This window comes from Odontomachus brunneus, unplaced genomic scaffold (genome assembly GCF_010583005.1).
Source record: "Odontomachus brunneus isolate Ranch 3 - 2012 unplaced genomic scaffold, Obru_v1 Obru_scaffold_017, whole genome shotgun sequence".
In the NCBI taxonomy this organism is placed as follows: domain Eukaryota; kingdom Metazoa; phylum Arthropoda; class Insecta; order Hymenoptera; family Formicidae; genus Odontomachus; species Odontomachus brunneus.
Window position 1 is genome coordinate 1220510 of NW_022639467.1, and position 17939 is coordinate 1238448.

Consider the following 17939-nt stretch of genomic DNA (forward strand, 5'->3'; position numbering starts at 1 on the left):
GAGAGAGAGAGAGAGAGAGAGAGAGAGAGAGAGAGAGAGAGAGAGAGATCTTCGGTAATCCAGCGTATTACTGAGCTCTTGAGAAAGAATGAGAAGGAAAAGCAAGTGGAATTCATTATCGTATCTTTGTGTATACGTGCGAGCAAACAAACAACATTTGACGCGCGCAAATGAGCACATTAACATTGGCCATACTTCAGATTCTTCTCAGGTGTCTTGATAAATTATTTCGATGAATATCTAAAGTCGTACGAATGTGCTGTCAGATAGAATTAACGTTAGTAACAGATGGAAAATTGCGTTGCTATTTATTAGAGATAATTTCATTATGGATGTCATCGCAGATATCGTAGATTTTATACACTGTGAGAAAAAACAATCTAAAAAGTGAGAAATATTTGTTTGACATATCTACTTTGTACTATCACACACACACACACATATATTTTTACATTGAGAGAAAAGATTTCTTTCAAATAAGACAATATATATTTTTCTAAAACTATTGCTTCTTATGAAAGCAATTATTGTATTTAAACAAAAGACTTTAAATTTAAGTAAGCATCTGTCATTAGTACCCACTGAATAAGTATCTTTTTATTTTTCAGATATATTTTTTCTCGGCGTAGAATTTCGTATATCTTGACTTGTATTGTATACCCACGAGTTTCGCTAAATATTATATTTTAACTATTGTTTGCCGTTAAAGTTTTAATTGCTATATTGCTTCGGGAATAACCTGCGATAGAGTTTATTCGCGGAATAAACTCTAACAAGATAAATTTGGCTTCGCCGCGTTAACGCCAGCTAACCGTGGACACCATTTCCATAATGATGCAGACAATGGTCCCGGCACACGCGTTTCATATTTAGCAGCTAATTTTACAACGACCGCCATTCTTACGTCACGTCGCGACGGGCGCGCGCGTAGGTCAATAAGAGCATAAATAAACGTGTGTAATGTAAGTTGCGTTAGCACAACGGCAGGCGGAGGGCGGGCGATTACGAGACACACAAAGCGCAATACATATGCAGTATGCATACGCGTTCATGTGCGTACTCCAAGTGCCGCGAACTTGGCGTATCTCACGCATTGAGACGACACTGTTGCGGCGAGTGTATTAACACCTGGAAACGCGATTCAGCCCCGCTCCGACGCGTTATTCGCGTACTCGACTCTGAGTGCCATCAAACATACAGAGAACTAACTGCACCGAAAGAAAATCAATAGGATTCCGTTTCGAGGAGAATGAAGATGAACATACATGATCTGAAAAGTATAGATAGCACTGACGTTCTTCGTAATCGTTCAAGAGGTCAAGCATGGCCAAGTTTCTTTTCTTTAAAGATATTCATTGACAAGCTTAATTCTTAAAAAATAGGTAAAAAAGTACAACTAGTAAGAAAATAGAAACTAATTTTTAATTAATTTCAGGCGCCCATAAAGCTTGAATCTTTTTTTGTCTCATGTCCCTCATTCGGAACAAGAATTTAAAAATCATAATTTTTTGGGTTGTACCTCATTCTTGCCTAGCTGTGGCTAATTAGTCAATTGCGCCGCAGTTGTAATAAATCTTTTTGATTTTCAGTAGTATTATTATTGAAACTAATATACATCGTAATATCATATATTGTTTTAATAACTTGAGTTATTGGTTTCCTGAGTCAATTGTTATCGGTTCGAGAAGATTTATTCCAACCACGGCACACTGTTGGCCAGTTCTATTGATCCAACAGCATTTTTTCCCGTATACGCCGAAAACTCAAGTAGCAAACAAATCGACCGGTTACATTCGAATACGGAATACCAGGAGGAAATTATCATGTTCAAATCCTTGACTGCATGTGAAGAAGCGAGTCGATCAATTACAGTCGATAATTTCAATATGACACAGTCTTGTGTTCACGATAATTCTTCAATGTAATTAGCCGACTCGCGTTTTTCTGTGCAGCCCTAATTGATCGGTTTGCTTACTATTTGTCCCATAAGTCCGAAGTATCGACATTCTCGGCTGTTTTTCATTCTACTTTCTTCTCTCACGATGACAGCCGGATTCGATGGAAGGCGAATGTGACGACACTGCGTCACAGAACTCGCGAACAATTACGTCGGATTTGACATATGCGCGTGCGCGCGCGCGCGATAATGCCTCCAGCAAGCACGACCAGGTGACCAGCTGATCGATGACAGGTCGTGAGCGGGCAAACGGGTCGGACAAAAGATCCGTGAGCATTTCTATGACGACGACTACCACGTCGGACATGCCAATGCGCATGCCGACTTCGATCGACAAGCTACGTTCATCGACTTCCAGAATGACGATGCTTTCCCTCCCTCTTCCTCTTTATCTTTCTCTCTCACTCACTCAGTGACTTCTGCCGTAATTTTGGCCCGACTCCATAATACATCACGAATCTATAAAGCGCGCATTCTGTCGGAAATGTATAAGACTCACGAGATATCACTGGAAAATTGGCGGACCAGGCAATTTTCTACATTAGGGGAGAATCGATCGGCGGAAGTAACAGAAAGAGGAACATGCGCTTGAAGAAATACAGAGTAATATCAATGGATATTAATCCTGAATATTACGAATATATGAATATTATTATTATCATGAATATGAATATTATTTTGTTGCATGTATGTATGAATATTTTTTTTATTACATGAATATTACCTTATTATGAATATTGTAATTTCACGACTAATGATGAGGGTGGAGTCATTCAGAAGATATGCGATTGTGGCGGAACGTATTTCGTATTTGCTCGTGGGCGAGATAGGTAACGGGAGAATTGCTGGAGGACGACGAGTGCTTTGATATAAAGATGCGTCTTATACACGGTGTATTCTTAATCGAGAGGAAATAATGAGAGAAGAGAGAAATGAGAGTGAAATAATCCATAGGACACGAGCGCACGGTGTATGCTAAGCGCAAGAAGAAAGGGGACAGAACATGCACAGCAGTGCGAGAATATAACGGAAGTGATGAGAGCAGATATACACGGGAAATCAGTCGCGAATCGATAACGAGTAATGGGGAGGTCTCGATGAAATCAAATGTAATGGCCTCGACGAGAGGGTGTGAGGATGTGAGAGCGTGGAAATATAGGGAAGGCAGAGGAGATACGATGGACAAATACGGGAATAGAATCCCGGTTTGCGAACGATAGAGGAAGACAGAAAGAGAGAGACGGATAGATAGAAAGAAAGAGAAAGAGGAGGAAGGATAGAGATAGACAGTTCGATCGGGGCTTTTCGACGGGGCTTCGCTCGAAGACCTTTCCTCACGAAGAAGACGCGTTTTCACGCCCATCCGTTTGTTTGGGAGATCGATAGACGACCCGCGAAAAACCGTGCAGCCGGGGAGTTGTGCGAGCTGCACCAGCGGGAATTTCGGTGTCGATATCGATACGATGATGACGTAGCATACACGCGGTTCTCCACGGCACGCTGGCGGCAAAATTTGTCCATAAAGTGAGCCGTTGCCGCGGCAAACTGCCTGTCGTTAAATTGCTGGAACGCGTGCGAAACGGCACAGGCAAACACACGCAAACAAGCAAATGAACACGAGACACACACCCGGACGTATGCGAGCTTCCGTTACGTTTAAAATTTATTCCATCAACGTGCGTGCGGCGTTACTTTGGAAATGCCAGGATGCGCCCGCGGATTTTCTACGCGGCGCCGCGCGGGTAACTCTCTTTCTCCCGTCTATTCTCCCGGATATTTTCCGAGAGAAAATTTAATAAAGCGATGCATACGCTGACTTTTTACCGTATTATAGAGCATGCGCTGACGGCGGTAGTCATGATAGTTCCGCGATTTCGGGAAAATAAGTCAACGAGGGACAGAGACGAAATTGTAAATTAGCGCCTCACAAACACGGGAGAAAGAATTCGGTTGAACTGAATATCTGGCGAAGTGTTGCAAACTGTTCGAGTTGAACAGTTGCACGTGCTGCTTAATCAGAATCTTGTTAACTCTTTGGAGCACAGTGGTTTCACCGTGAGATCAGCTATTAGAACCAACTCATAGCTTCAGGCATAGCGATCTCGCAACGATATCACCGCTCAGTCTGTGCATAATGATGCACAGATTCTACCGGTTTCTTGTGTTACTCGTAGTATTCGCTTCAGTTTGCGCGCGATTTTGGTGAAAACAGAAAAAATTAATTTCGAAAGGAATAATCTTTTGGTTTGTCATTCTAGAAATGTGACATGGGTATTTTATTAAAATGTGTATTTTATTAAAATTATTAATATAAATTATTAAAATGTGTATTTTATTAAAATTCGTATTTTCAAGGTTTTATAGTTCAAAGGGTTGAACTTGAACATAGAATTCCAGTAATTTCAAGGAGAATTTTGATTCGTTCATATATCTTACCAGATATTTCGTTAATCCAACAATGTTTTTTCTGTGTAGATTAATATTTTTGAGACACATAAGCGCGCATGTTTCTATTATTTAAAAATTATGTTAAAATTATATTTTATTTTACGATGTTTTTGTAAAGTTGGTCTGAAATTTTCTGGTCTGATTAGTAAAATGATTGTATAAATTATCACAGAAATAGTAAATTTAACGATATATCTGATACACGATATAAAAATAAAACACTCAAGTAATTAGAATAATTTTGTGGTAAAAACTCAAACGCGTATTACAGATTTTATACAGATTTGAAACAGATGTAATTTCGGTCATAATTGTATATAAATCATGGTTACAAAAATTGTATTGTAATTTTCATTGCAACACTTCCTCCGTGTATAATTTTTATGTGATTTTTATGTAAATTTATATCAATATTATTATTTTTATTTTCCTCTTTTAAGATATATAATATGTATGTATGATATATAATACACAGAATATAAGCGAATATTAATGTGACGGGAATATGACGGGAAAATAATTCTGCTATATTATGACGTTTGGAAATATTGAAAGTTTAATCGTGCTTCAATGTCTCCTGCTTTCTCTAGCTTTTTATTTGTGGAGAGAGGCGAGAAAGACGATTAAAATATCCGAACAGATTCAGAATATCCAACGCGTCGACTCGCGATTCTTTTTCGATCATGGTATAATCGAGGCGATCGTTGTCGTCACAAGAATTAACAAGAATTAACAAGTATCGGAAACTCGCGCGAGAGAAAGCGAGAATCGAACAAGACCCAGCCGCGGCTTCTCCGCAATAGCGTCTCCGATAGTTCAGTAGACTGGTCGGTGATTAATCACCCACTGCGTCGGTAATTACGGCTGATGCCGAGGTTACGCTGAACAATAACGCCGCTTTCAATCCTGTAATTCGCGCAGCGGGTTAGTACACCGTTCGCTGATATAATGTCTAATCAGATATTTGCACAATTACGCCATTCAGAGTCACTCACACACTGTCGTTTGTTTCGCACAACTGTACGGAAACGAACGTGCATATTAACAGAGAGCCACGGAAACCTTCCTCTCTCCCTCCCCTCTCTCTCTCTCTCTCTCTCGCTCGCTCGCTCTTTCTCTCTCTCGCTCTTTCGCGTGCGTAAAATTGACGACGCTAAGAATCGAAATTGTGGACTTTTTAACGACATAACATAAAATCATAATTCACGCGATTAATTTGAACAAAGCATACGTAACCGCACCTACGTGCAAAAAACAATTCATCCCACAATTTTTATTCCGCGGAGCGGAACAGACACAGAATTCCAATTGTACTCTCGCGCCAAGTTGGCTATATGTTTTTAATATTTCCAGATATTTAATATATAATTAATTCCCTCGCATTTTTATCTTACACATTTTTAACTTTTATGTTTTATGATGTTAATGAAAGTTAATTTTATCTGATTATTTTCGCGAAAATGTTTGCATTAACACGCCATTGTGTGCCGTTTTGTATATAGTATATGTAAAACTAGTAAAATTGAAAAAAATTTATTCGTAGAAAAAAAAGAAAACTATGATATTCTCTCCGCGTGGACTCAACTGAATTCTCTTTAATCTCGTTAGCAGATTGCCTTTTCAACAAGATGCTGTTTTATGATTTGAGAGGGTGGACCGTCGACGGTAAATCTTCCACGCTCTCGCCGGGTCGACATTAAAATCTCGTTTGGGGACTTTAAGGGGGCGTCTAAGCGTATCTAAATTAAGCGATTCGAAACGACGGATGCTTCGACCGACATCGCTGCTGATTTGCACCAGACGCCGGGAAGGACTTTCCCGGCAAGGAAAGGGGAAAAAAGACAAGAAATTTCGCATTCACATGATAACACGGCGTAGTCATCATCGTCGTAAATAGCGCGCGGTTTCGTATTAAAATCGTCCGGTTGTGGATTAAAGGTGAGACACGAGCATGAGTATAAGTTGTTCGCAACGCTACCTCGGACGCAGACGCGCCAGTTTTCCGAGTCTAACTCCCGCTAAATTCCCGGGGAAACTCCCGCAGGGCGATGTTATACGCGGAACAATGTTCCGTGAAATATTACGCCGGATATATGAACCGTACGGCCATTACCGCGAGAGGGAAAAAAGCTGGGAGAAGAGCCGGTGGACAATTGTAAGACGAGCGGAGGATATATCCGCGGGATTCGTTGCTTATCGGACATGTCGCGTTGCCGCGGCTCTGAAACAATCGGTCTCAGCGGACGATGGCGTGATCGTGCGACAGAAACAGGAAACGCGGGACAGGCCGACAGTCATTTTTCGCATATTTGATCAAAGAATTCGATCAGTAATTTGATCGTAATAAAAAGTAAAAAGAATATGCGAAAAGTAAAAAGAAAAGTAAAGAATATAAAAAGAATATGATACACGTCGCGTACAAAAGCCGGGACTATTCTGTACGTATCCGCCGACGAATTGGCTGCATTTATGTGCGAGCATAATTCAACCACATGAAATACGTTTCGAGAGAAATGAAGATAAAACTTTGATACATAATTTAACCTTGATATATGATTTAACACTGAGGTTCTTCTCGCAATCGTTCAAGAAATCAAACAATTTTCTTCTCTTTAAGTATTCGACAAGCTTAACTGTTAAAAACTGTTAAAAAATGTAAAAAACGCAATTAGTAAAAAATGGCGCAACTAGTAGAAAATGAAAATTATTTTTTAAATAATTTCAGGCATCCATAAAGCTTGAATTTTTCTTGTTTTACGTAGAAAGACGCGTACAGACCATTGGTAACAAAAACTAAAAAATAATCATAATTTTGTTGAATCATTCTTGCATAATTGTGATTAATTATTAGTTTAGTACGCTGAACGTTTGTCTACCAATAGTAACGATAAACGTTCCAACAGCAACGATAAACGACCGACAGCACCTGTCGTTTATGAACAACAACGTCGCTATATTTAACGAGACGTCGTATACATGACGACAACGTACCCACAACGTTTTCGTAAAACGATCCTACAAGTCTATATAAATCAGTCAAGCAAGAAGTTGCGAAGGAACTAGGTGCAACTGAAAAGAATAAACTAATGATAGGCGTCGGCAACAAACTGTTAGTTTGCTGACAAACTATTAGCTTGCCGTACAGTAATCAGAAGATATGTACAGAATAGCAACCCTGTTGTTATTTTCATGGAAACGCTAATACGCGCGTCGTTTGTGCGAGACATTATTTAGAAAGTTCGCAATTAAATATTAATCCGACAGTATTTTATGATATTTCTCTCTCTCTCTCTCTCTCTCTTTTTCTCTTTGACGCTGTGCTGGCGCGCAGTACGAGGGCGATAAATTTTGAGGAACGTTCACACATGTTGCTCACGCTATTCCGCACTTCTACACGCGCATGAGACGTTCTTTCCTTCGTTCTCCTGCGGCTGAATAGAGAGAGAAAGAGAGAGAGAGAGAGAGAGAGAGAGCGAGCGAAAGGGAGAACGAGAGAGCGACGGAACAATAAATATCCGTCGTTCCAGTTGCGAAGATATGAATACGAAATCGGGCTTTCGAGGAACTTCGCCGCCGCGTGTAAACGGCGCTAAACAGCTGATGGCGATTAATCTTCGCGGAAGATATGAGTCCGGGCGATTCGCGAATTAACTTCCGAGAATGTAAACAGCCCTCGTGCTTGTCTTCACGGCTAACCCTCAATTAACCCGCGCGCGAGCGCGCCTCCACTCCGGCCAGGGATTTCCCCGACGAACGATGCAGCGCGAATTAATGAAAAAAGTTGCGGTAGGTCTCGCGCGTGCCATAACAACATCGGCGAGTGCCTTCTCAGGCGTGAGGCTTAAGCGCGAACTCTCGTCGCTAAATGGATAAATACTGCCGTATTTTTTGCCGGGACGCGACTTTGCCCGTTGTTGTGGTTACGACCTTTAACTCGTACATCCGCGGCTATATCCCCGGGTTTTTGCAGATTTCCAAATAATTTCACGAACTTTTCGGAGGACTCTGCAGTACTCCTTTAGCTTCGCAGCTCAGCTTTCTCAATTTATTGTTATATTCAATTTGCGATTTTGATCGTGTATTGTGTGCCCAGAGTGCAGAGGATATTGCAGTTTTTCTTTTGTTATATAAATTCATTTCAATTTTACTATGTTTCTGGTGGCGCAGGAATAGATCGTCAGTAAAGTCTGTATTGTTACAGAGAGAAAAAAAATGAAAAATATTTATTCTATATGTTCTATGTTTTATAATTCTATTATGTTTTCTAATAACATATTTACTTGAATTTAAATTCTTTTATTTCAATAATTAATTTATTTCAATAGATTAAACAATTCGTGAAAAGTTAAGGGAGTTTAAGAAAATGTATATTTTCTTATTTAAAACATTTATGTTATTTTAAATAAGTATATATATTATTAATACGTATATTGAATATTTTTTATTTATATATATTTTTTTCTTCTCTATTTTTCCATCTTTTCTCTTATTCAATATTTTTCTCTCGGTATAAGGTTTTTTTTTCTCAGCAAATAAATTTCACTAAAAATTTCATAATAAATCGTAACAGTAAATTATAGCATAGCAAATTTTGTAATAGCATATTTTAGTTCTTAGGATATATATAGCACATGTGAAAAAATGAAAAAATAGTCAATTACTGCAGGAAGTTGATTTATACCTTGATTCCAAACTTTTATAGTAATTTTTACTGTAAAATTTTCTGCGTGCCAATTATGACTGTCGATTGTAAGCGTCGCGGGAGCGAAAATTAATACGGCGAATTTGTAACTATTATATTAACTTGCTTATATTTATTATTATTTGCTTATAGAATTCTCGCAGGCTTATATGAAATTCCCCTTGGAATCTTTTCGTGATAGACTCGTGCGATCAGTCATATTTTTCGACAGGACTTTCGGTTCCGTCCGCGGATTCTCTCTATTATTCGTCCTGTGTATTTTCCATTATAATGTAATTTCAGAATTTAATTTCTTATGTTTGCCAAGTTTAGGGTCAGACTGGGGGCACAAAAGTATTTTATGCAGCACACTGCAAACTGCTGAATCCGCGCGCTCGTAAAGCTCGTCTGTGGCCGAACGCATCATCAGATTCGATATTTTTCTTGAATTAAACTTCTCACATTACTCCCCTGTAAGATTTCCCTGTCTCGTCAGTTCCAAGATGCGTTTGTTTTAGTTTAATTAAGGAGAGCACAAGGGGAAAGAACTAAAAACAACAGGTTGCTTCTTCAAATTGAAGATCCGCTATCCGAATTGAAGATCTCGTAATTAGAAAAGAGAACCCAAGGCTGTTTTTGGCTCGAAGCCACACTGTTATGTATCTTTCGCGTGCAATACGAACTTCCCTCCTCCCCTTCCCCCTCTCTCCCATACCCTCCCATCTTTCTCGTCATTCTTTCGCTAAAGTTACGTTCGATAAAGTTCGTGTATTCCCCCGAGGAAAAATTACGACGAACAAAAGTACATTCATCTCGCGAGGAGAGAAGAGCGTATGGAAGCGTCGAGGTCTGCTCTCCTTCCTCTATCTGGCTGGAAAACCTCCGTGAGCCCCTTAAATCTAACGGTACGTTCCCACCAGCCGTTTATCTCGCGGATCTACGGAGGATCCAGGAGAAAAGGATACGGAGCGCCGCGGATCGAGGTGCCGACGAGTCCGGAAGTGCGCCCGGGACGTGCCTACACCTCCACCCGTCCATACCTCCTCCTCTATCTGCGTCTATCTCTACCTGACCTGGCTGCACTTCGCCAGGCCTCGTGCAATATCGGTCGCGCGAATCTCGGTCGGTGAAAGGCGTCGCGCGCGGCGCGGCGCAAGGATGGCGGGGCGACGTTTTAATTCAAAGCCGCGCGTAACCGCGCGACTCGCGCCGCACACACCGCTCTCGCGTTACAAGGCTGGAATCATTTCGGGGCGTATGAATAAGTGATCGGCCCGTTGCGCCGGCTTCCCTCGTTTCCGAGCGTCGAGACAGACACGGCGTCGCCAACTCGACCTCACTCCCCCTACCTTCTCCACGGCCTGTCCCCCCGCACTGCTCTCCTACTCCCTCGGCCACCCTCCTGCGATACTCCCCCTCGTCGAGCCCTGTGCGCCGCTCGCGCCGTGCATATACAGGGTGTTCGTATGAACTTGTTACGAGGTAATCCCGGGGTGCCTTTGAGCAACTTGTTGGCGATTTTTTTCAGAGACTTACCAAAGTATCGCAAGTTTTTCAGTTACGAATCTCGCGCACCTTGGCGAATCCGCGCGATTTTTGACCAATTCTCGGTCTGGACTTCGCGCGCTTAAGTGGAGATTTCGGATTGTAGTCCTGTTTATAGTTGATTTCTTTAGTAATGATTTAAAATGATCCTTCCCCTCCTCCCAGGCAGGGGGAGGACTTTCTAAACAAGCATATCTAGATTTATTTTCTCTTGATTACTATTTGCTTTGAAGAATTTTGAAAATAGAATACAAAATACATCTATGTATTAAAAGGAAATACAATAAAGTTTAGGTAAATCAAAAGAAATTTAATATTTCACCACGGAACTTTTTCGGGTATACCACTGAAGGGATGAAATTTGTGAAATTTGTGAACGACGGTGGACGATCCAGTCGAATTTGCGTGGAAGGAAAATCGACGGGGAAAATCTGCTCGACGAGATCGACGAGCAAAATTTGAGGGACTGCATTATCGAACACCCTATGCACTTCTCTCCCTTTCCTGCTTCTTCAGTCTCTTTCTCCGTCTATTAGCCCGGTCTCCGTCTACTCTTCTTCGGATCCTGTCCTTCTCTTGCAGTTTCCCCTGCGACTCTTTCATCTCTCCGCGACCCTTTCCCGCCTCACTCTCTCACTCTCTCGGAAGGACGTCTCTTCCCTCCGTTTTTTCGCTCCGTCGCACACTCCCTTCCGCGGCGTTACCCTTTGCCCCTCCTAATCACTCTTCCACGCGTGCTTTCCTGCTCTGTTTCTGTGTTCTTCTCTCTTTATCCACTTTCACGCTGCTGTTATCTTCCGTTCGTTGCATCCTCTTTCCCTCTATATATACGTCTCCCTTTCTCGTTCGTTCTTCTCTTTGTTTGCTCGTTGCGACACACACCGTCTCTCTTCCTCTGCCTTCTGCCTCTCCGTTTACTCCTCTTTCCTTTTCACTGACCCCATCTCTTCTTCTCTCGGTTTGCCAACTATCAGCTAGCCTTTCGTCCTCGCTCTTTTTTCCACTCAATTCCTTCCACATATCCATCTCTCTTTCTCTCTCTCTCTCTCTCTCTCTCTCTCTCTCTCTCTCCCCCTTCTGCGCGTTTCCGTTTCTCTCCTCTCGCTCGTTCACACGGATCTCTTTTCTGCCTTACACTTCCGCTTGAATCTATCCTTCTCTCACTCAAATTACCCTTTCCCTCTTCCTCTCACTCTTCTTTATAAGTTTGTCCTTCTCACGCGACCGTTCCCCCTCTCGCTTTCACCGTCTCCCTGCTCTCCACTCTTTACCTCTTCTTTTCTCGAGCCTACTCTTTCTCTCTCTTCAGCTTGCCCTCCCTCTATTTCGCTCTCTTTATCTTTTGCCCTCGACTACACTATGTATACCCGCGGTGGTGGCTCGGGGCCAGGGACTGAGCTGTAAAGCCCCCTTCCTTGCCCGCCCGCGTGGCCTCGCCGCCCTTAGAATTTCTTACATCGGCGAAACGTTCACCGCGAACTTTTCTCTCCCGACCTGACGGTGGGAGAACTTTCTTTCAGTCGGTCGGTTGCGTCGTTAATAATGAACGGCGCTATTACTACGGACGCACGTCTCTCGTCTCCTCGCGAGCCCGCGAGTGTAAATTCAATAAAATGTTTCTCCCCGAGAACGCGCATAACACACACGCGAACCGTCATTGCATTGTTGTCTAAATTCGCGATACATATTTTCATGGAATTTTCAAAGCAGATGGTAATAATAGAGCGCGCTTTATTTCCGTAATTGATGTACAGGTCTGACGTCATTGACACACCCGTATGTGTGCAGCTAAATTCCTCTATCATTTCGCAAACAACCGAAATTTTGAGTTATTAATCAAGGAGAATTGACATTACGTCAAACTGAACAAAAGAATCCTCTATCAAATGACCACGTGAATTTTTAGATATTAATTAAAAAAGATTGTTGCACAATTGTGCGCGATAAATAGAAAAATTATCTAATCAGGTTCTAAAGATCGCGGCAGGAAGTCTTTTTGAAAGAGAATCCGCTTTTTACCGAAAATTCTGTCACGTAACTTTGATCGCAACTGCACGGAAAAAAACAACTCCGTTAAAGTAGTTGAATTTTCTGTTACCCGGAGACTAGACGAAAAACTCGGAACGGAATGGTTCCTGCAGGAGAGATCTCTATTCACAGCCAATTGTTCTCGATTGTCTCGATCGCGAGTTTCAACGCAACCGAATATACAGAACGAATGTTTTCGATCACGGTAACGGAGATATTATTTCTCGTTAGTGTTTTTTCATCCGGTCCTTCTCTCCCCCCACAGTTGCGCGAAATGAAATATTTTTCGTCATCTCTGTTTGTCTTTATTTAACGGAATTTTCACGGCGGAGTCCGAACTATCGGAAGCACTCCTCGCAAAAATTCTCGCAATGTCGCTCGATAATTTTCCTTCCCCTTAAGATCGGCGTTACCGAGAAATTATCCTCGCTCCAACGTCTCTCTATACTCTCTCGGTGCCGGGGAATAATCGCCCGCGAATCCACCCGCGTCGCACAAGTACGCGTGAACTCGTCGACTGAACTTGTGCTATCGATCCGCGTTCGAAAGCGCCTGACGTGCGGCTTTCCACCTATGCGTCGTCCACGCGATCAATATGGAATCGAGTTCCTCTCAGGGGAAGATTCGTTGGATATTATTATCTCTCTCTCTCTTTCTCTCTTTTTTTTATCTTCCCAGTATCTCCTAACTTTTAAAACGCTCGGCTATCTTCTGGGTCGCGTGTCGTGCAAATCCGCGGCGACAGCGAAGGGCTCTCTCGAGACCGGGACGCGAGGCGAAATTTCGTCGCGCGCTCGGCGCGAATTCACATACAATTTATTTCCGATCGCTGGCGATTAAAAAAAAAAAAGGAAAAAAGAATCGCCCGATTGTTGTCGAGGGAAACCGGACGCCGAATGAATCAAAACACGGTGTTCGATTGCGAAACGTATAATTTGAGCGATGCACTGCCGCGCGCCTTACCGAATGCGGGAGCGAGAAGCGCGAAGATAAACACAAGAGCGGCAAATATTGATATATGGGGGGAGAGATCTCTTAAATACATTTATATACAATTTATCGGAATCTATCCGCGATTGTATCAACAGTTTTCGCGCTCTGTCAATAACCTGCACCCGAGCGCGGCGAGGTGGCGCGTTAATCATTACCGGTGGGGAAATATCGGCGAAAATCAATATTCGTTGAGAGGACACGTGGTGTGCGACGCATACATTTACACGCCGTCGCATACGTTAGAAATGTCATTATCGCGATCGCGGTGGCCCAGCTTTCTCTTAATCCCGCGCTTCGATCGTGATTGGGCCAAACATTGAAATCGCGTTAATTTGCTGTTACTTTTATTGCGCGCATGTTTACTCTCGCAAATTGTCTTTCGCTTCGAGCCAGGTAACTGGGTCTATCGAGGTACCCGAGCCGAAATTTTGATCCCACGTCTCAATATTTCACTGCTTTGGTATTTTTAAACAGAATCAATCTTCTTTGATTCTGCTTAAGGGGAGTCTGCTTAAGGGGAGTCGATGGCGAACTCGAAAAATGTCGATAACGCAAAGATTATTGTCACAATCACACTATTCTTTTCGTATTTCTTATATTAGAATTTAAGCGTGCTGCTTTGTTTTACTATATTAATTTTTAGACTGCCGGGAAAGTCACTTTTGTGGCTCTGCAAAAAACTCAAAATTCTACGTCATGTGTATGTTACTTATATAGAAAAATTTTTAAGAAAAAGAAACCACTTTTTTAATGAAAAAATGTCGGCAGCTTAAAGATTAAGCGAAAAAGTTAACCACGTATGTATAAAAATCTTTCTGCAAACTTTTCCAATATTTTTAAGCTTCTGAATTCATGCAAAGATGCGAAGGTACAGCAACGTTCTTTAAAATTTTTCTGTTTGGAACACCCATTGTTTTTGGATTAGGCAAATATTACGCTAACTGACAGCTTGAAATTTTACATTAAAAAAATTTTTTTTCATTTTCGTCACACATTGAGCAATGCTCCTATCTATTTTTGCACGTACTTTTATTGCGTAAAAGCATTTGTTATTCTGTATAAACTTTGCAGAAAGATGTCAGTATTCTGTCGGTAAAATTTTCAGCATCAGTCCTTAACCTAATTTTGCCAAGAAGTCCTCTTTAGAATCTGCAAGTGGCATTTCCTGCTATTTAGAGACGCTAAGTAAGACTTCAGTTTCCAAATATATACTGATCCTGCAGGATATACAGGTGTTACAAAGTTTAGTACAAACAAGATATGTGACACATAATCAGATACATTTAGTTGCGAGCGGCATATTTGCATCACCCCAGTTATCTTCATGTGATGCAAATATGTGTATGATTTATACGACTTAGTTACTTTGCTGCATCAACTATATCAATATAGTTGCACGTGATCCGGTTGTAGCAATAAAAAATTGGTTGAGATGACATTTATCACGAGTGTACACTCTTGGAGCAACCACTATCGTCACTGTAACTCAGCAACTGCTTTGTGGATACAGCGACATTTAATTAGTTGTTCGATACTCTATTATTGATCTGGTTGGCACAACCAGATTTACGTGGGCCAACAATATCGTTTCTCCCTTTTAAAGTGAATCAGTAAAGATGTTTTCGATTGAATCAGTAAAAGAAGAGTGTTTCACCGCGATAATCAGTAAATATTTTAACCGGTGGAAATGAGATTTCACTGAAGATCTGTAGTTACACAAATACGTTGTGCCAAATCCAACTCTCTGCGTTTGTGGCGATGGAATCAACGGCTTCCGTGCGATTTGCGTGCAATGACGCCGTCTGTGGTTGCAAATTGCTTTAGTAACAGGAATACTCGCAACTATTAACTAATTCTTTTAGCGGGATTTTATTGACTGCAGTGCTATACAACCGAACTGCTGATCATACTTTAGAGAATAGGGCTAAAATTTCGGACCGTTTTCTCGTCCAAATCGACTTTAACAACGGCCGGGAAGACTATTCGATATTTTGTGTTTTAGGAGGTGTCGCGCTTAATCACCTTACGTGCCCTTCCCCGTCTTTTTTCGCGGCGAGCTATTTGTCCCAGAGTATGCGATATGTCAGGGGATGACATTCCCTTCGGCCGCGCGCTGTCGTCCTGCGGGTAATAAAGCAAGAGTGGGCGTATACCCCTGTTACGTTTTGAACTTACAACCCCATAGATGTGATTTATGTCGCTATTACTAGCGTATTATTCGTCCGGTGGTAGCAAGTGGAATTAAAGTCGCGCCCTATTAGCGAGATTCTTTCGAATGCAAGCGCAAGTGTGTTTGTGCCCTCGAACGAACAAGTTGTTAATAATTTTCTTTGGATTTCTGATTTTTAATTTCTAATTTTCTAACCCTTAACATCAAAATTTTTTAATTTTTATTTCTTATAGTTTCGTAATTTTCTAATTTTTTAATATTTAGTCTTTAATTTCCCAATTTTTCCTAATTTCTAATTCCTAATTTCCTAGTTTTTCCTAAGTTTCCTAATTTTTTAATTTTTACTTAATTCGTCGATTCCCTAATTTCTTAAATTCTTGCTTTTCGGTTTCTCAATTTTCTAATTTTCCAATTCTCAATTTCACAACCTTTAATTTCCTCACCTCCCAATTTTCACTTCAGTTTCTCAATTTCCTACTTTCTAACTCCTAATTTCGTAATGTTTACTTCTTAATTGTCTAATTACCAAATTTTCTAATTTTTACTTCTTAGTTTCTCAATTTCCTAATTTTGTCTGATTTTCCCTCATGTACAAAATAAGATCACAATTCCAAATGGCCCGATAATAAACTACCGAAAGGACAATATAAAGTTAAGAATGAGCACTTTGAAGCCTAACGTGTAATCACGACCTCGTAGGCCTGCTCTTAGGTAGCGAGTGCACTCTCGACAAACTCTGACGCGCTTTACAGCCGCGACCTTCGTGGCAGCCTTCGTTGTTGCCTCGCGGCCGGGCGAAATCGAGCCGAGTCGATCTGCATTTTGCAGGCTGAGAAACGCTCGTTCGCGCGACCGTCGACCACTTCGCTGCAATTCCCTGCGCCTCGTAGAAATCGCGGGGGAGACGTTTCACAAAAGGTAGCACTGTTTCCACGGCGTTTCCCGCGCGCGCACACAGCCCGTGTAGCCTCGGCTGTCGCAACGCGAAGAACCGTGCGCGATGGCGCGGCACGGCCATCAATAATGAAAGCGGTGCGAGGTCAAACCAATTGTAACGCGCGCGCCATGTGCGCGATCCTCACATTCATTTCGCCGTGTGCTCTGCATTGTCCATACATATCATCGCCGCCGCTACCGCCGCGCCGCTCTGATCGCGACTCTTCTTTTCCACGCTGCCGCGCGAGGCGCATTAATGCAACCCAGTTGCTTCCGGCATTCGCGTCCGGGAAAGCCATCGTGCCTCGGAACACACGGAGTATGTCGCAGGCGTATCGAGCGCTTTCTTTTGATCAGGTATGGATGGATGGGCGGACGGATGAAGCAGGGATGGATCAAGTATTTATCACTGGCGCACTGCATGGGGGACCTCTGGGAATAAATAAAAGGAAAATACACGGGGAAATACGATAGCGGGCCAGCAGCCGAATGCGCCGACGTGCATACAAATGCATACGCGCGCGCGCGCACACACACGTACTTTCGTGAAACTTACACAAACTCGCGCGACACGTGCTCGAAAGCGAGCATAATAGATTAGGATATAGTCGCAGTGGGATCTTCACGTAAGGAGTAATTGCGCGGATTACTTGCGAATGTGACGGTCGTATATTAGATGACAGGAATAGGGAAAACGGATTTCGTGTGCGCGCGCGCGGAAAGAGGAACCGAGAAAGGGAAGAAAACAGCGGCGAACAATGATAAGAGCGTACATTGTGGAGTGAGCGAGCGAGCTTATAATGATTGCAGCGGGAACGAACATGGTTGATCGGAAATTGAGTTCATTAACGATGTAAGGGAGCGTCTTTGTATCCAGACGCGACCGGAGGAAACACGAGAGGAAGGTATTCCCGGCAATTGTTAGTGGAAAGCCATTAGAGCGGATTGTATCCGGACATGATATGTTCGCTGTGACTAATGTCAAGGGTAAACTGAAGACTCATAAGACGCTAGATCGTGCGATGATAAATCATAGTGTGGTCTGCTCGGGAGGTGCCGTACACTGAGAGAAAAATGTATGATATTTGGAACTATAATGGCATAGTAAAAAAATTATAGTTAGAAATATAATTTTTATAGTAAATGTTACCATAATATTTGTAATATTTACAATGTAAGCA

General features: G+C 42.0%; 1 protein-coding gene across 4 annotated transcripts in view; it reads left to right on the forward strand.

Annotated features, from left to right (window-relative positions):
• LOC116841688 (protein couch potato) overlaps nt 1–17939 on the forward strand; it is a 157579-nt gene that overhangs the window by 45736 nt on the left and 93904 nt on the right. The window lies entirely within an intron of this gene.